The following is a 21456-nucleotide window of genomic DNA, read 5'->3' as shown; positions in this document are numbered from 1 at the left end:
GGCCAGGGATCCGATGTGTCCGGTGCGCGGGCTGGCACTAGGCCAAGCCGAGAGGATTTGGAGCGCGGTGACCCATCCGGACCTGTTTAACCGACACAAAGACATGGCCTGGCTAATCGCCCATGGCGTCCTGTCGGTCCGTGCAGTGATGCACGCACGCCGAATGGCGAGGACTGCGGTCTGCCCCCGAGAAGCTTGCCTGGAGCCGGAGACTGTCCGTCACGCCCTGTGGGACTGTGAGTACGCCCAGAGATTCTGGAGGCTGGCCCTACCGCTGCTCCGGTTTTTCCTGACCGGAGGAATTTTAGACGGGCAGCTGGTGTTGTTTGGTGGGGGCAGGACAGTGCTGGGAGGCCCTAAAGGGAGGACAGCATGGCTGTCTTTAAACGCCTGCAGATGGGGCCTTTGGACGTGCAGGTCTTTCCTCGTGTTGGAGGACCGGGCCTTGTCACCACAGGAGGCGTGGCTGATCGCGAAGGCCTCCGTAAAGGACTACATGAGGCGGGACTGGAGGAGGCATGGACGAGAGAAGGCGCGGAGCATGTGGGGGGCAGACGCTTGGGACGCTGTGGGCCTGGACTGAGACAGATCACAGGAGCCAGGTACTTTGTGTTGGTAAATGGTCTGGGTGGTGTGATATTGTTAAAGACACATTCTGTTCTGTACAAAAGTGGTTGGTTTTAAAGGAAAAATTGTGTACTTTTTTGGGTTGTGGTCTGGGGTTTTTGTAAGACTTTGCCTTTAAAAAAAAAAAAAGAATAATAATAAGAATAATAACAATAAAAATTTCTTACATTTTACTGTTTTAGATTTGTATGTGCTTTCTATGTTTTTTATGTATCCATGGATGTTAGTATGTGGTTTTTGTGTGTGTTTTATGTCGTGAATTATTTATGTGTGTATTTATGTATGTGACTATTTATATTTAAGAGGAAAACCTTGACCATGTAAAATGTAAACGTGATTTAAACTGTATATCTGTGAAGATACAATAAAATCTTTTAAAAGGAAAAGGTTCACCCAGGGCGAGGCTCAGCCATTGCACTCCGGCTGTGCTGACCCCTGCGAATTCCCCAAATGTGGGAATCTCGACTGCATAATTTCTGGTAGTGGGGACTGCGTTCGCGCTCTCCCCTGATTCATTGGTTTAAAGTCAGTTCTTTTTTACTCTGCCTGTCAGAGCGTTTTTAATCCTGAAGGTCATCCGTTAGTAACGTGTTTCAGATTGTAGTATTTGCTTTGGTTGTTAATTAATATAAGTTTTACTCCAGTGTCGGTCATAGTTACTGCACAATATTTTGTACAAACGCGTTTGTTTGTTTGATGACATTACTACGGAGCCTGGTCCCGTTAGCTTTTTTCCAAGATGTCTTTGCACAGGGGGCGCTGTTGCACTATGCCAAACGCAGTATTATCATTTTACTTTTTTACAGCTGGGCCAGGATTTCTAATTCAATTTTATATCAGGTGTTTTTCAAATTCCTGTCATATTGGCTTCTTTCTTAGGCCAATACTTTCTTACTATTTGTATGGAGCGAGCATCGTTGTGGGAATTCGATTTCGGCATTTGGGCGTAGTGACTTGAAGCCACTTGCGTTGTACGGGACTTGAAATATTCCTATGTAAAACAATTATGTAAAACAGCAGTGTCATTACATTTAAAGTAGTTTTTGAGTTGCAAGTTTGACTACGCTATGTTCTCAGCCCTATCATTGCTGCCAGTATAAATCTTCAATTTAGCACCATGCCATGTGCTTATGGCCAAACCACTCTGAATATGCCCCCATCTCGTCCCATTGTGTTTGTCAGGGCATTTTAGTGCTGAATGTTGAGGTCTGTTAGCGAGATATTTCATTCCTTTTTATATCGTTTTTCAAATTCTTCTTATATTGGCCTTTCAATTTTGAACCTCAATATCTCGTCCATTTCAAAACCAATCTCAATGCCATTTGGGAGGTCTACTGCAATGGCGTCGGGCTCACCGACTGGATTACCCCTAAGAGATTAGTATAAAAAAATTAAGATACTTTTTTTTTTGCACAAACATAACTCAATTTAAATCCAAAGGTTCCTGACACAAGACCACTGATTTTGTCCATAATTGAGAATTATAAGTGCCTTTTCTAATGACTGTGCATTTTATTACATTTGAATTAGACCTCAAAATTCGACATTTTGATAAATTTGCAGAGTTGCAGATAAATTGTCAAGCTCCAAACTCTGAGATTTTTTTGACTGTGTACACACTGCTGTCATTTCAACATGCTGAAACCAAAATGTATGAAACATGTCCTTTGTTAAAATCTGACAATGTGCACTTAAACCACATGTTATTTAAAGAGGCAAATAAATAAATGATTGGTCATTATGGAGGGCACTATATTACACGCAACATTATAACATTCATTCCCATAGTGAGAATCAAAGTGATTTGTGTGTGACACTATCATTGAGTGACTGTGAATGCACAGTTAGTTAGCCATGACTCTGTTTAGTGGTCAATTACTTTGAGAACTATGAATAATTATGTATATGTCCATTTACAGTTTAAAAAAGGTCTGCTATGTTAAGACACACTTTATGGACAAGCTATGTTGAAAGATTGATACGAGAAATGTGGTCCCAAACAGGACACATGTTGGAAAAGTGCAAAATGAGTACATTTTCCTCTAACTTTAATATGCAGAATTACTCTAAGATTATGAATCATTTGAGGGGTTTGAATCTTAAACAATCCGATCTGAATGTTGAACAATCCGATGTTGTTTGACACAGAGTAGATATTGTACATGGCTGTAGCATGTTGTCAGAGATCTGTGCTGATACACCTTGATGTTAGAGCGGGCTGATGTTCGTGTTTGGGCTGATGAATTTAATTTCCTGCCTTTTGAGGCTTTCAGCAAACGCAAACTTTTTTCTTAAAATACATTTGTTGGTATACATTTATCGTTTTTATGCCTTGGTTAGTATCTCTACATTTAAAGTACATTTTTTCATATCAAGAGCGCAGTTACAAGTTTGAATGTGGTATGTTCTCAGCCATATCATTGCCACCAGTTTAAATATCGCATTTTGCACTGTGGCTGTTGCTTACGGCCATACCACTCTGAATACGCCCGATCTCGTCTGATCTCGGAAGCTAAGCAGGGTCGGGCCTGGTTAGTACTTGGATGGGAGACCGCCTGGGAATACCAGGTGCTGTAAGCTTTTTCCACGGTGTTTTGTATAGGGGGTGCTGTTTCACAATGTTGAACAATTCATGTACATTATATATTTTTTAAGCCCCCTGAGATTATGCATTCGAAAATGCCAACATTCGGGGAATTTGCAGGAGTCGGCACAGCCGGAGTGCAATGGCTGTGGTACAAAGCACGGCTGGGCTCGGGTAGAACTCCGAGGGACCACCAGGCAATACCAGGCTTTTCAGGATGTTGTTGTGGAGTGCATTTTCCTAATAAATATAGACTAATTCAAATGCTGCCAACAAAAGATCAGATGACCCCTCAGTAATTCCATTTGGGGATGTCTGTTACATCAGTATCTTGAAGAATGGTAGTTTGTAACATTTAGTGCACAACTCCAAACGGGATCTGGATTCAGTGATGTATCCAGGGCACTCTTTCTGACTGGGGGAGTTCATACCGGTGCATTGTGGGAAGATAGAAAAAAAGGCACATCAGGTGATTGTGGAAAAAAATAGACAGTTGACCTATCTGAACTACTTACTGGGTTGAAAGTGGTAATCATCTGATTTGCTGAAGTTGCAAGAAATGGTCACTCGAGTGACTGGTAGAATGTGGTACCCGTCAGTGTAAAATGTATGCTAAAGAGTAGGACTCCCTTCCCTGATGTGTACAACTCATACTTACCTGGCAGAGGAGATACCATGATCAAGAAGGTGGTTCACCCAGGGCGAGGCTCAGCCATTGCACTCCGGCTGTGCTGACCCCTGCGAATTCCCCAAATGTGGGAATCTCGACTGCATAATTTCTGGTAGTGGGGACTGCGTTCGCGCTCTCCCCTGATTCATTGGTTTAAAGTCAGTTGTTTTTTACTCTGCCTGTCAGAGTGTTTTTAATCCTGAAGGTCATCCGTTAGTAACGTGTTTCAGATTGTAGTATTTGCTTTGGTTGTTAATTAATATAAGTTTTACTCCAGTGTCGGTCATAGTTACTGCACAATATTTTGTACAAACGCGTTTGTTTGTTTGATGACATTACTACGGAGCCTGGTCCCGTTAGCTTTTTTCCAAGATGTCTTTGCACAGGGGGCGCTGTTGCACTATGCCAAACGCAGTATTATCATTTTACTTTTTTACAGCTGGGCCAGGATTTCTAATTCAATTTTATATCAGGTGTTTTTCAAATTCCTGTCATATTGGCTTCTTTCTTAGGCCAATACTTTCTTACTATTTGTATGGAGCGAGCATCGTTGTGGGAATTCGATTTCGGCATTTGGTCGTAGTGACTTGAAGCCACTTGCGTTGTACGGGACTTGAAATATTCCTATGTAAAACAATTATGTAAAACAGCAGTGTCATTACATTTAAAGTAGTTTTTGAGTTGCAAGTTTGACTACGCTATGTTCTCAGCCCTATCATTGCTGCCAGTATAAATCTTCAATTTAGCACCATGCCATGTGCTTATGGCCAAACCACTCTGAATATGCCCCCATCTCGTCCCATTGTGTTTGTCAGGGCATTTTAGTGCTGAATGTTGAGGTCTGTTAGCGAGATATTTCATTCCTTTTTATATCGTTTTTCAAATTCTTCTTATATTGGCCTTTCAATTTTCAACCTCAATATCTCGTCCATTTCAAAACCAATCTCAATGCCATTTGGGAGGTCTACTGCAATGGCGTCGGGCTCACCGACTGGATTACCCCTAAGAGATTAGTATAAAAAAATTAAGATACTTTTTTTTTTGCACAAACATAACTCAATTTAAATCCAAAGGTTCCTGACACAAGACCACTGATTTTGTCCATAATTGAGAATTATAAGTGCCTTTTCTAATGACTGTGCATTTTATTACATTTGAATTAGACCTCAAAATTCGACATTTTGATAAATTTGCAGAGTTGCAGATAAATTGTCAAACTCCAAACTCTGAGATTTTTTTGACTGTGTACACACTGCTGTCATTTCAACATGCTGAAACCAAAATGTATGAAACATGTCCTTTGTTAAAATCTGACAATGTGCACTTAAACCACATGTTATTTAAAGAGGCAAATAAATAAATGATTGGTCATTATGGAGGGCACTATATTACACGCAACATTATAACATTCATTCCCATAGTGAGAATCAAAGTGATTTGTGTGTGACACTATCATTGAGTGACTGTGAATGCACAGTTAGTTAGCCATGACTCTGTTTAGTGGTCAATTACTTTGAGAACTATGAATAATTATGTATATGTCCATTTACAGTTTAAAAAAGGTCTGCTATGTTAAGACACACTTTATGGACAAGCTATGTTGAAAGATTGATACGAGAAATGTGGGCCCAAACAGGACACATGTTGGAAAAGTGCAAAATGAGTACATTTTCCTCTAACTTTAATATGCAGAATTACTCTAAGATTATGAATCATTTGAGGGGTTTGAATCTTAAACAATCCGATCTGAATGTTGAACAATCCGATGTTGTTTGACACAGAGTAGATATTGTACATGGCTGTAGCATGTTGTCAGAGATCTGTGCTGATACACCTTGATGTTAGAGCGGGCTGATGTTCGTGTTTGGGCTGATGAATTTAATTTCCTGCCTTTTGAGGCTTTCAGCAAATGCAAACTTTTTTCTTAAAATACATTTGTTGGTATACATTTATCGTTTTTATGCCTTGGTTAGTATCTCTACATTTAAAGTACATTTTTTCATATCAAGAGCGCAGTTGCAAGTTTGAATGTGGTATGTTCTCAGCCATATCATTGCCACCAGTTTAAATATCGCATTTTGCACCGTGGCTGTTGCTTACGGCCATACCACTCTGAATACGCCCAATCTCGTCTGATCTCGGAAGCTAAGCAGGGTCGGGCCTGGTTAGTACTTGGATGGGAGACCGCCTGGGAATACCAGGTGCTGTAAGCTTTTTCCACGGTGTTTTGTATAGGGGGTGCTGTTTCACAATGTTGAACAATTCATGTACATTATATATTTTTTAAGCCCCCTGAGATTATGCATTCGAAAATGCCAACATTCGGGGAATTTGCAGGAGTCGGCACAGCCGGAGTGCAATGGCTGTGGTACAAAGCACGGCTGGGCTCGGGTAGAACTCCGAGGGACCACCAGGCAATACCAGGCTTTTCAGGATGTTGTTGTGGAGTGCATTTTCCTAATAAATATAGACTAATTCAAATGCTGCCAACAAAAGATCAGATGACCCCTCAGTAATTCCATTTGGGGATGTCTGTTACATCAGTATCTTGAAGAATGGTAGTTTGTAACATTTAGTGCACAACTCCAAACGGGATCTGGATTCAGTGATGTATCCAGGGCACTCTTTCTGACTGGGGGAGTTCATACCGGTGCATTGTGGGAAGATAGAAAAAAAGGCACATCAGGTGATTGTGGAAAAAAATAGACAGTTGACCTATCTGAACTACTTACTGGGTTGAAAGTGGTAATCATCTGATTTGCTGAAGTTGCAAGAAATGGTCACTCGAGTGACTGGTAGAATGTGGTACCCGTCAGTGTAAAATGTATGCTAAAGAGTAGGACTCCCTTCCCTGATGTGTACAACTCATACTTACCTGGCAGGGGAGATACCATGATCAAGAAGGTGGTTCACCCAGGGCGAGGCTCAGCCATTGCACTCCGGCTGTGCTGACCCCTGCGAATTCCCCAAATGTGGGAATCTCGACTGCATAATTTCTGGTAGTGGGGACTGCGTTCGCGCTCTCCCCTGATTCATTGGTTTAAAGTCAGTTCTTTTTTACTCTGCCTGTCAGAGCGTTTTTAATCCTGAAGGTCATCCGTTAGTAACATGTTTCAGATTGTAGTATTTGCTTTGGTTGTTAATTAATATAAGTTTTACTCCAGTGTCGGTCATAGTTACTGCACAATATTTTGTACAAACGCGTTTGTTTGTTTGATGACATTACTACGGAGCCTGGTCCCGTTAGCTTTTTTCCAAGATGTCTTTGCACAGGGGGCGCTGTTGCACTATGCCAAACGCAGTATTATCATTTTACTTTTTTACAGCTGGGCCAGGATTTCTAATTCAATTTTATATCAGGTGTTTTTCAAATTCCTGTCATATTGGCTTCTTTCTTAGGCCAATACTTTCTTACTATTTGTATGGAGCGAGCATCGTTGTGGGAATTCGATTTCGGCATTTGGTCGTAGTGACTTGAAGCCACTTGCGTTGTACGGGACTTGAAATATTCCTATGTAAAACAATTATGTAAAACAGCAGTGTCATTACATTTAAAGTCGTTTTTGAGTTGCAAGTTTGACTACGCTATGTTCTCAGCCCTATCATTGCTGCCAGTATAAATCTTCAATTTAGCACCATGCCATGTGCTTATGGCCAAACCACTCTGAATATGCCCCCATCTCGTCCCATTGTGTTTGTCAGGGCATTTTAGTGCTGAATGTTGAGGTCTGTTAGCGAGATATTTCATTCCTTTTTATATCGTTTTTCAAATTCTTCTTATATTGGCCTTTCAATTTTGAACCTCAATATCTCGTCCATTTCAAAACCAATCTCAATGCCATTTGGGAGGTCTACTGCAATGGCGTCGGGCTCACCGACTTCTGATTTTTGTATAGCTACGTTGCACCATTTATTTTATGGATTACCCCTAAGAGATTAGTATAAAAAAATTAAGATACTTTTTTTTTTGCACAAACATAACTCAATTTAAATCCAAAGGTTCCTGACACAAGACCACTGATTTTGTCCATAATTGAGAATTATAAGTGCCTTTTCTAATGACTGTGCATTTTATTACATTTGAATTAGACCTCAAAATTCGACATTTTGATAAATTTGCAGAGTTGCAGATAAATTGTCAAACTCCAAACTCTGAGATTTTTTTGACTGTGTACACACTGCTGTCATTTCAACATGCTGAAACCAAAATGTATGAAACATGTCCTTTGTTAAAATCTGACAATGTGCACTTAAACCACATGTTATTTAAAGAGGCAAATAAATAAATGATTGGTCATTATGGAGGGCACTATATTACACGCAACATTATAACATTCATTCCCATAGTGAGAATCAAAGTGATTTGTGTGTGACACTATCATTGAGTGACTGTGAATGCACAGTTAGTTAGCCATGACTCTGTTTAGTGGTCAATTACTTTGAGAACTATGAATAATTATGTATATGTCCATTTACAGTTTAAAAAAGGTCTGCTATGTTAAGACACACTTTATGGACAAGCTATGTTGAAAGATTGATACGAGAAATGTGGTCCCAAACAGGACACATGTTGGAAAAGTGCAAAATGAGTACATTTTCCTCTAACTTTAATATGCAGAATTACTCTAAGATTATGAATCATTTGAGGGGTTTGAATCTTAAACAATCCGATCTGAATGTTGAACAATCCGATGTTGTTTGACACAGAGTAGATATTGTACATGGCTGTAGCATGTTGTCAGAGATCTGTGCTGATACACCTTGATGTTAGAGCGGGCTGATGTTCGTGTTTGGGCTGATGAATTTAATTTCCTGCCTTTTGAGGCTTTCAGCAAATGCAAACTTTTTTCTTAAAATACATTTGTTGGTATACATTTATCGTTTTTATGCCTTGGTTAGTATCTCTACATTTAAAGTACATTTTTTCATATCAAGAGCGCAGTTACAAGTTTGAATGTGGTATGTTCTCAGCCATATCATTGCCACCAGTTTAAATATCGCATTTTGCACCGCGGCCGTTGCTTACGGCCATACCACTCTGAATACGCCCGATCTCGTCTGATCTCGGAAGCTAAGCAGGGTCGGGCCTGGTTAGTACTTGGATGGGAGACCGCCTGGGAATACCAGGTGCTGTAAGCTTTTTCCACGGTGTTTTGTATAGGGGGTGCTGTTTCACAATGTTGAACAATTCATGTACATTATATATTTTTTAAGCCCCCTGAGATTATGCATTCGAAAATGCCAACATTCGGGGAATTTGCAGGAGTCGGCACAGCCGGAGTGCAATGGCTGTGGTACAAAGCACGGCTGGGCTCGGGTAGAACTCCGAGGGACCACCAGGCAATACCAGGCTTTTCAGGATGTTGTTGTGGAGTGCATTTTCCTAATAAATATAGACTAATTCAAATGCTGCCAACAAAAGATCAGATGACCCCTCAGTAATTCCATTTGGGGATGTCTGTTACATCAGTATCTTGAAGAATGGTAGTTTGTAACATTTAGTGCACAACTCCAAACGGGATCTGGATTCAGTGATGTATCCAGGGCACTCTTTCTGACTGGGGGAGTTCATACCGGTGCATTGTGGGACGATAGAAAAAAAGGCACATCAGGTGATTGTGGAAAAAAATAGACAGTTGACCTATCTGAACTACTTACTGGGTTGAAAGTGGTAATCATCTGATTTGCTGAAGTTGCAAGAAATGGTCACTCGAGTGACTGGTAGAATGTGGTACCCGTCAGTGTAAAATGTATGCTAAAGAGTAGGACTCCCTTCCCTGATGTGTACAACTCATACTTACCTGGCAGAGGAGATACCATGATCAAGAAGGTGGTTCACCCAGGGCGAGGCTCAGCCATTGCACTCCGGCTGTGCTGACCCCTGCGAATTCCCCAAATGTGGGAATCTCGACTGCATAATTTCTGGTAGTGGGGACTGCGTTCGCGCTCTCCCCTGATTCATTGGTTTAAAGTCAGTTCTTTTTTACTCTGCCTGTCAGAGCGTTTTTAATCCTGAAGGTCATCCGTTAGTAACGTGTTTCAGATTGTAGTATTTGCTTTGGTTGTTAATTAATATAAGTTTTACTCCAGTGTCGGTCATAGTTACTGCACAATATTTTGTACAAACGCGTTTGTTTGTTTGATGACATTACTACGGAGCCTGGTCCCGTTAGCTTTTTTCCAAGATGTCTTTGCACAGGGGGCGCTGTTGCACTATGCCAAACGCAGTATTATCGTTTTACTTTTTTACAGCTGGGCCAGGATTTCTAATTCAATTTTATATCAGGTGTTTTTCAAATTCCTGTCATATTGGCTTCTTTCTTAGGCCAATACTTTCTTACTATTTGTATGGAGCGAGCATCGTTGTGGGAATTCGATTTCGGCATTTGGTCGTAGTGACTTGAAGCCACTTGCGTTGTACGGGACTTGAAATATTCCTATGTAAAACAATTATGTAAAACAGCAGTGTCATTACATTTAAAGTCGTTTTTGAGTTGCAAGTTTGACTACGCTATGTTCTCAGCCCTATCATTGCTGCCAGTATAAATCTTCAATTTAGCACCATGCCATGTGCTTATGGCCAAACCACTCTGAATATGCCCCCATCTCGTCCCATTGTGTTTGTCAGGGCATTTTAGTGCTGAATGTTGAGGTCTGTTAGCGAGATATTTCATTCCTTTTTATATCGTTTTTCAAATTCTTCTTATATTGGCCTTTCAATTTTGAACCTCAATATCTCGTCCATTTCAAAACCAATCTCAATGCCATTTGGGAGGTCTACTGCAATGGCGTCGGGCTCACCGACTGGATTACCCCTAAGAGATTAGTATAAAAAAATTAAGATACTTTTTTTTTTGCACAAACATAACTCAATTTAAATCCAAAGGTTCCTGACACAAGACCACTGATTTTGTCCATAATTGAGAATTATAAGTGCCTTTTCTAATGACTGTGCATTTTATTACATTTGAATTAGACCTCAAAATTCGACATTTTGATAAATTTGCAGAGTTGCAGATAAATTGTCAAACTCCAAACTCTGAGATTTTTTTGACTGTGTACACACTGCTGTCATTTCAACATGCTGAAACCAAAATGTATGAAACATGTCCTTTGTTAAAATCTGACAATGTGCACTTAAACCACATGTTATTTAAAGAGGCAAATAAATAAATGATTGGTCATTATGGAGGGCACTATATTACACGCAACATTATAACATTCATTCCCATAGTGAGAATCAAAGTGATTTGTGTGTGACACTATCATTGAGTGACTGTGAATGCACAGTTAGTTAGCCATGACTCTGTTTAGTGGTCAATTACTTTGAGAACTATGAATAATTATGTATATGTCCATTTACAGTTTAAAAAAGGTCTGCTATGTTAAGACACACTTTATGGACAAGCTATGTTGAAAGATTGATACGAGAAATGTGGTCCCAAACAGGACACATGTTGGAAAAGTGCAAAATGAGTACATTTTCCTCTAACTTTAATATGCAGAATTACTCTAAGATTATGAATCATTTGAGGGGTTTGAATCTTAAACAATCCGATCTGAATGTTGAACAATCCGATGTTGTTTGACACAGAGTAGATATTGTACATGGCTGTAGCATGTTGTCAGAGATCTGTGCTGATACACCTTGATGTTAGAGCGGGCTGATGTTCGTGTTTGGGCTGATGAATTTAATTTCCTGCCTTTTGAGGCTTTCAGCAAATGCAAACTTTTTTCTTAAAATACATTTGTTGGTATACATTTATCGTTTTTATGCCTTGGTTAGTATCTCTACATTTAAAGTACATTTTTTCATATCAAGAGCGCAGTTGCAAGTTTGAATGTGGTATGTTCTCAGCCATATCATTGCCACCAGTTTAAATATCGCATTTTGCACCGCGGCTGTTGCTTACGGCCATACCACTCTGAATACGCCCGATCTCGTCTGATCTCGGAAGCTAAGCAGGGTCGGGCCTGGTTAGTACTTGGATGGGAGACCGCCTGGGAATACCAGGTGCTGTAAGCTTTTTCCACGGTGTTTTGTATAGGGGGTGCTGTTTCACAATGTTGAACAATTCATGTACATTATATATTTTTTAAGCCCCCTGAGATTATGCATTCGAAAATGCCAACATTCGGGGAATTTGCAGGAGTCGGCACAGCCGGAGTGCAATGGCTGTGGTACAAAGCACGGCTGGGCTCGGGTAGAACTCCGAGGGACCACCAGGCAATACCAGGCTTTTCAGGATGTTGTTGTGGAGTGCATTTTCCTAATAAATATAGACTAATTCAAATGCTGCCAACAAAAGATCAGATGACCCCTCAGTAATTCCATTTGGGGATGTCTGTTACATCAGTATCTTGAAGAATGGTAGTTTGTAACATTTAGTGCACAACTCCAAACGGGATCTGGATTCAGTGATGTATCCAGGGCACTCTTTCTGACTGGGGGAGTTCATACCGGTGCATTGTGGGAAGATAGAAAAAAAGGCACATCAGGTGATTGTGGAAAAAAATAGACAGTTGACCTATCTGAACTACTTACTGGGTTGAAAGTGGTAATCATCTGATTTGCTGAAGTTGCAAGAAATGGTCACTCGAGTGACTGGTAGAATGTATGCTAAAGAGTAGGACTCCCTTCCCTGATGTGTACAACTCATACTTACCTGGCAGGGGAGATACCATGATCAAGAAGGTGGTTCACCCAGGGCGAGGCTCAGCCATTGCACTCCGGCTGTGCTGACCCCTGCGAATTCCCCAAATGTGGGAATCTCGACTGCATAATTTCTGGTAGTGGGGACTGCGTTCGCGCTCTCCCCTGATTCATTGGTTTAAAGTCAGTTCTTTTTTACTCTGCCTGTCAGAGCGTTTTTAATCCTGAAGGTCATCCGTTAGTAACATGTTTCAGATTGTAGTATTTGCTTTGGTTGTTAATTAATATAAGTTTTACTCCAGTGTCGGTCATAGTTACTGCACAATATTTTGTACAAACGCGTTTGTTTGTTTGATGACATTACTACGGAGCCTGGTCCCGTTAGCTTTTTTCCAAGATGTCTTTGCACAGGGGGCGCTGTTGCACTATGCCAAACGCAGTATTATCATTTTACTTTTTTACAGCTGGGCCAGGATTTCTAATTCAATTTTATATCAGGTGTTTTTCAAATTCCTGTCATATTGGCTTCTTTCTTAGGCCAATACTTTCTTACTATTTGTATGGAGCGAGCATCGTTGTGGGAATTCGATTTCGGCATTTGGTCGTAGTGACTTGAAGCCACTTGCGTTGTACGGGACTTGAAATATTCCTATGTAAAACAATTATGTAAAACAGCAGTGTCATTACATTTAAAGTAGTTTTTGAGTTGCAAGTTTGACTACGCTATGTTCTCAGCCCTATCATTGCTGCCAGTATAAATCTTCAATTTAGCACCATGCCATGTGCTTATGGCCAAACCACTCTGAATATGCCCCCATCTCGTCCCATTGTGTTTGTCAGGGCATTTTAGTGCTGAATGTTGAGGTCTGTTAGCGAGATATTTCATTCCTTTTTATATCGTTTTTCAAATTCTTCTTATATTGGCCTTTCAATTTTCAACCTCAATATCTCGTCCATTTCAAAACCAATCTCAATGCCATTTGGGAGGTCTACTGCAATGGCGTCGGGCTCACCGACTTCTGATTTTTGTATAGCTACGTTGCACCATTTATTTTATGGATTACCCCTAAGAGATTAGTATAAAAAAATTAAGATACTTTTTTTTTTGCACAAACATAACTCAATTTAAATCCAAAGGTTCCTGACACAAGACCACTGATTTTGTCCATAATTGAGAATTATAAGTGCCTTTTCTAATGACTGTGCATTTTATTACATTTGAATTAGACCTCAAAATTCGACATTTTGATAAATTTGCAGAGTTGCAGATAAATTGTCAAACTCCAAACTCTGAGATTTTTTTGACTGTGTACACACTGCTGTCATTTCAACATGCTGAAACCAAAATGTATGAAACATGTCCTTTGTTAAAATCTGACAATGTGCACTTAAACCACATGTTATTTAAAGAGGCAAATAAATAAATGATTGGTCATTATGGAGGGCACTATATTACACGCAACATTATAACATTCATTCCCATAGTGAGAATCAAAGTGATTTGTGTGTGACACTATCATTGAGTGACTGTGAATGCACAGTTAGTTAGCCATGACTCTGTTTAGTGGTCAATTACTTTGAGAACTATGAATAATTATGTATATGTCCATTTACAGTTTAAAAAAGGTCTGCTATGTTAAGACACACTTTATGGACAAGCTATGTTGAAAGATTGATACGAGAAATGTGGTCCCAAACAGGACACATGTTGGAAAAGTGCAAAATGAGTACATTTTCCTCTAACTTTAATATGCAGAATTACTCTAAGATTATGAATCATTTGAGGGGTTTGAATCTTAAACAATCCGATCTGAATGTTGAACAATCCGATGTTGTTTGACACAGAGTAGATATTGTACATGGCTGTAGCATGTTGTCAGAGATCTGTGCTGATACACCTTGATGTTAGAGCGGGCTGATGTTCGTGTTTGGGCTGATGAATTTAATTTCCTGCCTTTTGAGGCTTTCAGCAAATGCAAACTTTTTTCTTAAAATACATTTGTTGGTATACATTTATCGTTTTTATGCCTTGGTTAGTATCTCTACATTTAAAGTACATTTTTTCATATCAAGAGCGCAGTTACAAGTTTGAATGTGGTATGTTCTCAGCCATATCATTGCCACCAGTTTAAATATCGCATTTTGCACCGCGGCTGTTGCTTACGGCCATACCACTCTGAATACGCCCGATCTCGTCTGATCTCGGAAGCTAAGCAGGGTCGGGCCTGGTTAGTACTTGGATGGGAGACCGCCTGGGAATACCAGGTGCTGTAAGCTTTTTCCACGGTGTTTTGTATAGGGGGTGCTGTTTCACAATGTTGAACAATTCATGTACATTATATATTTTTTAAGCCCCCTGAGATTATGCATTCGAAAATGCCAACATTCGGGGAATTTGCAGGAGTCGGCACAGCCGGAGTGCAATGGCTGTGGTACAAAGCACGGCTGGGCTCGGGTAGAACTCCGAGGGACCACCAGGCAATACCAGGCTTTTCAGGATGTTGTTGTGGAGTGCATTTTCCTAATAAATATAGACTAATTCAAATGCTGCCAACAAAAGATCAGATGACCCCTCAGTAATTCCATTTGGGGATGTCTGTTACATCAGTATCTTGAAGAATGGTAGTTTGTAACATTTAGTGCACAACTCCAAACGGGATCTGGATTCAGTGATGTATCCAGGGCACTCTTTCTGACTGGGGGAGTTCATACCGGTGCATTGTGGGACGATAGAAAAAAAGGCACATCAGGTGATTGTGGAAAAAAATAGACAGTTGACCTATCTGAACTACTTACTGGGTTGAAAGTGGTAATCATCTGATTTGCTGAAGTTGCAAGAAATGGTCACTCGAGTGACTGGTAGAATGTGGTACCCATCAGTGTAAAATGTATGCTAAAGAGTAGGACTCCCTTCCCTGATGTGTACAACTCATACTTACCTGGCAGGGGAGATACCGTGATCACGTGTTTCTTTCTTGCTGTGCATTTTGCTCTGGTTTCTTTTCAGTTCAGTTGGTCCTGTTGCCCACCACTGGGGTTCTAGTGGTGGACAGGGGGTCACTGGGCTGTTTAGTTGTTTTCTAAGAGCATTTTGTTCTTTTGTTATTTTCTTTTCCTTTTCTTAGTCCATTCTCCTTCCCTTCCCATTTTCCTCCTTTTTTCTGGACGGGCTGCAAGGCTTGGGTTCAGTACGTGGCTTGACCGCGGCTGGCTCGACCTTGTAGCCCAGCGGAACACCCCGGAAACCCAGATCAGTGGCACATAGCTGCACTGATCAGGAGCCAGAGCCAGGGCCTGCTGCCTGGAGGAGCCCGGAGCCGAGGTCCAGGGACTGCGGCCTGCTGCCTGGAGGAGCCCGGAGCCAGGGCCTGCTGCCTGCTGCCTGGAGGAGCCCGGAGCCAGGGACTGCGGCCTGCTGCCCGGAGGAGCCCGGAGCCAGGGACTGCGGCCTGCGGCCTGCTGCCTGGAGGAGCCCGGAGCCAGGGACTGCGGCCTGCTGCCTAAAAGAGCCTGGAGCCAGATCCTGGAGCCTGACCCCACAGAGGGAGCCAGAGGAGACCTGCAATCAGCTGAGTGTCTATGTGCCAGACCCCAGATTCTTAGGGGAGTAATATTGGAGGAGGTTGCACTGCAGCCTTCTCCCTTTCCAGTTTTAGTTTCTTTGAGTTGTTTTCTCAGTTAAACCCCACTAAATACCTGTTCCTTTTTTCCCCTTTTTCTTTCACCCTCATTTTGATTTTGAACCTCTATTTTACTTTTATTTCTTTTGTTTGTGAGTGTTTCCCTACCCCTTTTCCTTTCCCCACCCTTCTCCCTTCTCCCCATTCCCCCTCCCCCCCCACCTTCTCATTCCACCTACCTGCACACCCGAAACATCATGGAGAACCAGCGAGCACCCGGCACGAGAAGGCACAACGCAGTCAGATTCATCCACAACCGCACTGACCCGGAACCATCACTGACACGCCTGGAGTTCAGCAGAGCAGTGCTGCAGAGAGGTTTGGGCTTCGCTCCGTCTGACTTGAACTGCCTGTTCAAGCTGCCTGGTCCTAGGGACATATTTGAAACCAGTTTTAAGAATGCACAGACACTAGAGATGTTTTGGAATCAGTACAGACAGAAAGCCACACAAACACCACTGAACAAATTCACAGTAGAAGCACTCACTGACAGGGAGGTTAAGGTTATCACAGTTTTATTTTATAATGAATCAGTTTCAGATTATGACATTTCACTTTGGTTAAGCAGACACGGCACATTGGTATCGGACGTGAGACGGGTATACGACGAGGACGGGGTGTGGACAGGCGCCAGAAAATGGTTAGTCCGTCTGCACCCAGACGACACATCCATCGGGGGGGTCAGGCATTTACCCAGCACCATCACTTTGGGACAGAACAGGGGACAAATTTTTTATAATGGGATGCCAAAACTTTGCCGCACCTGTGGGAACCTGGGGCACCTTGCAGCAGCATGCACGGTGATTAAATGTAAAAATTGTGGAGGGGAGCACCAGACAAACAAATGCACAGAGGCACGGAGGTGTAATCTATGTGGGAGCCAGGAGCATGTTTTCAGGGACTGTCCATCCTCATATGCCAACAAAACACGAGCACGCACAGACAGCAACGCACAACAGGGCACAGACCACCCTCCACAGGACACAGCACCCCCTCCACAGAACACAGCACCACCCCCACAAAACACAACCAACACAAACCCACAAACACACGATGCAACCACAGAACCCGCACAGACCCCCCCTCAGCACCCCACCACCACAGAACAACCCACCCCTACACCACAGCCCGAGACAGAACCCGACACAGACCAGCCCCCAAACCCCTCACAGATGGAGACAGTTGGACCAGACACACAGACAGACTCACTCCTGTGTGGAAATCCTGGACAGTGCACGACACAAGACAGTACTAGCACCAACTCCCCTTCCACCACTACAGACACTGAGCAGATAGAAGTCAAGAGCGAGGACGAGGAGATTGAGATCACAGACAGCACACCCTCCACTCTGCCCACAGACACAGACAACACAACAGACACACTGTCACCAGACATCCTTGGAAAAAGAAAAAGAGACCCCCGACCACGGGAAAGGAAAAGAACTACCACCACCTCCACCAATCAGGACACAGAACCAGAACCCACACAAGCAGAAAAACAACCCCCAGCACCACCACCACCACCACCAGAAAAACAGCCACCACCGCCACCTCCACAGACAGTGGAACCGCCGACACAACCTGACAAACCAGCACAGCCAGTAAAACACGCACAGACGGACAGCCCGACCACTACCCAAATACCCCCCAAACCCGTAGTCACCCCAAGGACACACCGCTCCTCTGGGAAAACGATGACAGAACCAGCACAACCAGCACCAGCAAAACCCACCAGACCCAGAACTTCACACAGCACACCTGACAAAGACGACGCACCTGAACTGGACTACATATGGGGAGAAGTTATAGACAGGACGGTCAAATTACAACACCCACAGACACGACCACCCCCACAGACACGCGTATCTAGGGAAACACTCCGACTCACCAAACTTTACATTGACACCCGCCCGGACACAGCTGGACCAGTGCACGCTTCGCAGGCAGCCCTGGGTGCGTCGAGAGCCGGTAAGCCAGCCACACCCCTCACCACTCTGCCCGCCAGGTCCTCCTCCAATCCACCCGGGGGGGGTCCTCCAGAATCTAGAACAGGGAAAGGGCAGAAGTAAATATCACCTCCCGTGATCAGCTATGGATTGGACGCAGTACCATACATACACCACTGTCATTGCACTAGTTACCACTACAACAACAATCATGAGCACATTAAACATCCTCACATTAAACGTACGCAGTATTCAGAACAATAAGAAAAGGGCAGACGTCATGGCATTCCTCACAACACAAAACACAGACATTTTATGTTTACAAGAGTGTAGAATCCCCTTTTTAACAGATTACATAGATTATCAGAATGAATGGGCCATAGGGGATTCGGTGTGGTCGGGTTCGAGTGTGGCACGTGCAGATGGGGTGGCAATATTAATCAAGAATAACTCAGTCAAGATAACCCGGAAAAAAGTGGTGGAGGCAGGAAGGATTTTAGCAGTTGAACTTGTTTATAACAATTTTCACTTTAAGGTTATTAATGTTTATGCACCCGCAAACCAAAATGAGCGCACAGCCTTTTTCCCCAAGCTGCGTCCAATCCTTTTGGGAAACCTCCCCGTCGTGATGGCAGGGGACTTCAACTGTGCCCTGAGGGATGAGGATCGGAGCCGGCCGTGGAGGGACCGCTCGAGTCGGGAGCTGGCGTCAGTCATAGCGGACTACTCCCTCACTGACGCCGGTCGGGACCTGGTGCCACGCTACACGTGGGTGAGTTCCTGTGGCAAATCCTTTTCCCGGATAGACCTCCTCCTTCTGAGCCATCAGATACAATCACAGAACATCACAGCACAAACAGTCTTCTTTTCAGATCACAAAGCACTCACCATCCAGATTACAACACCAGCACAAACACACAGGGGGAGAGGAATCTGGAAACTAAACACATCATTACTAGAGGACAAAGCAATAAAACAGGCATACATCAATAGACTACAAGAATGGGCATCACTCAAGGAACTCTTCACGTCACCCGTAGAATGGTGGGAAATGGTCAAGACACGCACTAAGGGTTACTTCATCACGGCAGGACGCAGGCAGGCACAGAAAAGGAGGGAACAAACAAAAAAATTGCACAGCACACTCCAACGACTAGCAGCACTACAGGCACAGGGATTCCAGGTCGCACAAGAAATCACACAGGCCAAACACAACCTCTCAGCACTCTATAGACAGGAACAGGAAAAAATTAGACATCAAAGCAGAGTTCAACACCTAGAACAAAATGAAAAATGCACCCGTTACTTTTTTAGGAAGATCAAGAACAAAAAGAATCACATACAGACATTACTGGACAACACAGGACAAATCATCACGGGTGAACAGAATATACACAACCACATCAGGGCATTCTACACTGATCTGTATAGCACAAAGCACATGGATGAGCACATGGTGGACACATACCTACAGGACATCCCAGCCATAGCACCCCGGGCAGGAGAAGGAGAGGAGGAGGAGGAGGAGAGTCTGTCCGTGGAGGAGCTCACCCACGTGGTGAAAGGCCTGAACACCGGCAAAACTCCGGGTCCCGACGGGCTCCCGGCCGAGTACTACCAAACCTTTTGGGAACACCTCAAGGTAGATTTAACATCGGTGCTCTCCGCGGTGTACAGTGAGGGCCGGTTGGCCCCCTCGATGACAGAGAGCGTCATCACCCTTATTTACAAGGGCAAGGGTGATGAGCGTAGCCTGACAAACTGGAGGCCTATTAACCTCTTGGGGGCCGACTACAAGCTCTTGGCGAAGGCCCTCATGTACAGGCTCCAGGAGACTACCCCTCAGGTCGTGGGTCCGGACCAGGCTTGCGGGGTCCCGGAGAGGTCGACCGCCGATAACCTGGTGCTCATTCGGGACATCATGGCCCACTCTGTCGAACGGTCGAAACCTTTTTGCATGTTTAACCTAGATCAGGAGAAGGCCTTCGACAGAGTGGGCCATAGCTACATGTTTAAGGTCCTGGAGGCAATGAACCTCCCTCTTGGTCTTAGAAAATGGATTCACATCATCTATCAAAACAACACAGCAAAAATACTGGTTAATGGACACACTACAGAACACTTTCCCATACACTCAGGGGTTAGACAAGGTTGCCCACTTTCTGCACTACTGTACATACACTGCCTGGAACCACTCTTACACAAAATCAGGACAAACACAGACATCACCGGCTACACACTCCCAGGGTGCACAGAACAACTCAAGGCACTTGCATACATGGACGACATCACACTTTTCTGCACTGAACAAACCTCTGTACAGCACATCATTAGGACTCTGGACCACTTCTGCACAGCCACCTCCGCAATAATTAACAAGACCAAGAGCGAGGTGTTTGTGTCCAGGGCCTGGGCGGTCGACCAGGTCCTGTCGGACACATTTCCCATTCGTACATCCGTGAACATCCTTGGCGTCACGTTCGACAGGACCAACTCCGGGGGCCGGAGCTGGGCCGGGGCCCTCGGCCGGGCTCGAGCTAAGACCTGCAGTTGGAGTTCCAGGGCACTGTCAATGACGGGGAGAATCCTCATAGTACAGACGATCCTTTACCCGATCCTCGCCTATGTCGGAAAGATCTTTCCCCCAGACAAGCATATTGAGAAACAAATTAACAAAATTGTCTTTGGTTTTGTCTGGGGGAGTAGGCAGGAGAGGGTAAAGAGGCTGATCATGTGGAAGGACCCTAGGAACGGGGGTAGAGGCGTGCCAAACGTCGCAGAACTGATCAGGATGCAGAGCCTCGCCTACCACATCAACTCCATAAAAAACCGCAATAACAAAACCGGATACATGACCCGTTTTTACTTCACCACCAGCATAAGACCCCTGGGGCTCTGCATCCTGGATCACAGGCACCCCTACTCCTGGGACCCCCCCCAGCCCTACAGGTCACTCCGCCGGTACATCTACACAGCACGTCTGCACACTGCACAGCTCACTCACTGGACATTTCAGGAAATCAAAAACACCACAAATGCACAGGAACATTTACACAGACCCGACAACACGACCCACAGCACAGCCACTACAGTTTGGAAAAACATAAATCACCCATGCCTTCTGAACACACAGAAAGATCTGGCGTGGCTAGCTGTGCTGAAAGCTCTCCCCACCAGGGTGTTCATGTTCAGGAGGAGCTTGGCCCTGGCGGAGACATGCCTGTACCCACGCTGTAACGAAAAGGAAACCGGAGATCACCTCCTGTGGCACTGCAGAAAGGCCAAATCTATCTGGC

The 21456-nt window shown here is 43.6% G+C and overlaps 9 non-coding genes and 1 pseudogene across 9 annotated transcripts; all 10 read left to right on the top strand.

Moving 5' to 3' along the window:
* The first annotated feature begins 997 nt into the window (after positions 1-997).
* On the top strand, positions 998-1136 carry LOC133139742 (U1 spliceosomal RNA; annotated as a pseudogene).
* Positions 1137-3088: 1952 nt separating this feature from the next.
* Positions 3089-3207, top strand: LOC133139660 (5S ribosomal RNA). Its single transcript, XR_009709834.1, has one exon. It is a non-coding gene; the product is annotated as a 5S ribosomal RNA (ribosomal RNA).
* A 654-nt stretch (positions 3208-3861) lies between these two features.
* LOC133139727 (U1 spliceosomal RNA) lies at positions 3862-4023 on the top strand. The gene has a single exon (XR_009709897.1). It is a non-coding gene; the product is annotated as a U1 spliceosomal RNA (small nuclear RNA).
* Positions 4024-5975: 1952 nt separating this feature from the next.
* Positions 5976-6094, top strand: LOC133139664 (5S ribosomal RNA). The gene has a single exon (XR_009709838.1). It is a non-coding gene; the product is annotated as a 5S ribosomal RNA (ribosomal RNA).
* A 654-nt stretch (positions 6095-6748) lies between these two features.
* LOC133139678 (U1 spliceosomal RNA) lies at positions 6749-6910 on the top strand. The gene has a single exon (XR_009709850.1). It is a non-coding gene; the product is annotated as a U1 spliceosomal RNA (small nuclear RNA).
* Positions 6911-8901: 1991 nt separating this feature from the next.
* On the top strand, positions 8902-9020 carry LOC133139795 (5S ribosomal RNA). Its single transcript, XR_009709956.1, has one exon. It is a non-coding gene; the product is annotated as a 5S ribosomal RNA (ribosomal RNA).
* Positions 9021-9674: 654 nt separating this feature from the next.
* Positions 9675-9836, top strand: LOC133139726 (U1 spliceosomal RNA). The gene has a single exon (XR_009709896.1). It is a non-coding gene; the product is annotated as a U1 spliceosomal RNA (small nuclear RNA).
* A 1952-nt stretch (positions 9837-11788) lies between these two features.
* LOC133139783 (5S ribosomal RNA) lies at positions 11789-11907 on the top strand. The gene has a single exon (XR_009709945.1). It is a non-coding gene; the product is annotated as a 5S ribosomal RNA (ribosomal RNA).
* A 632-nt stretch (positions 11908-12539) lies between these two features.
* Positions 12540-12701, top strand: LOC133139677 (U1 spliceosomal RNA). Its single transcript, XR_009709849.1, has one exon. It is a non-coding gene; the product is annotated as a U1 spliceosomal RNA (small nuclear RNA).
* A 1991-nt stretch (positions 12702-14692) lies between these two features.
* LOC133139772 (5S ribosomal RNA) lies at positions 14693-14811 on the top strand. Its single transcript, XR_009709934.1, has one exon. It is a non-coding gene; the product is annotated as a 5S ribosomal RNA (ribosomal RNA).
* The last annotated feature ends 6645 nt before the right edge of the window (positions 14812-21456 follow it).

This window comes from Conger conger, chromosome 10 (genome assembly GCF_963514075.1).
Source record: "Conger conger chromosome 10, fConCon1.1, whole genome shotgun sequence".
NCBI lineage: Eukaryota > Metazoa > Chordata > Actinopteri > Anguilliformes > Congridae > Conger > Conger conger.
Note: the sequence above shows the minus strand (reverse complement) of the source record. Positions and strands in the feature narration are given on the sequence as shown.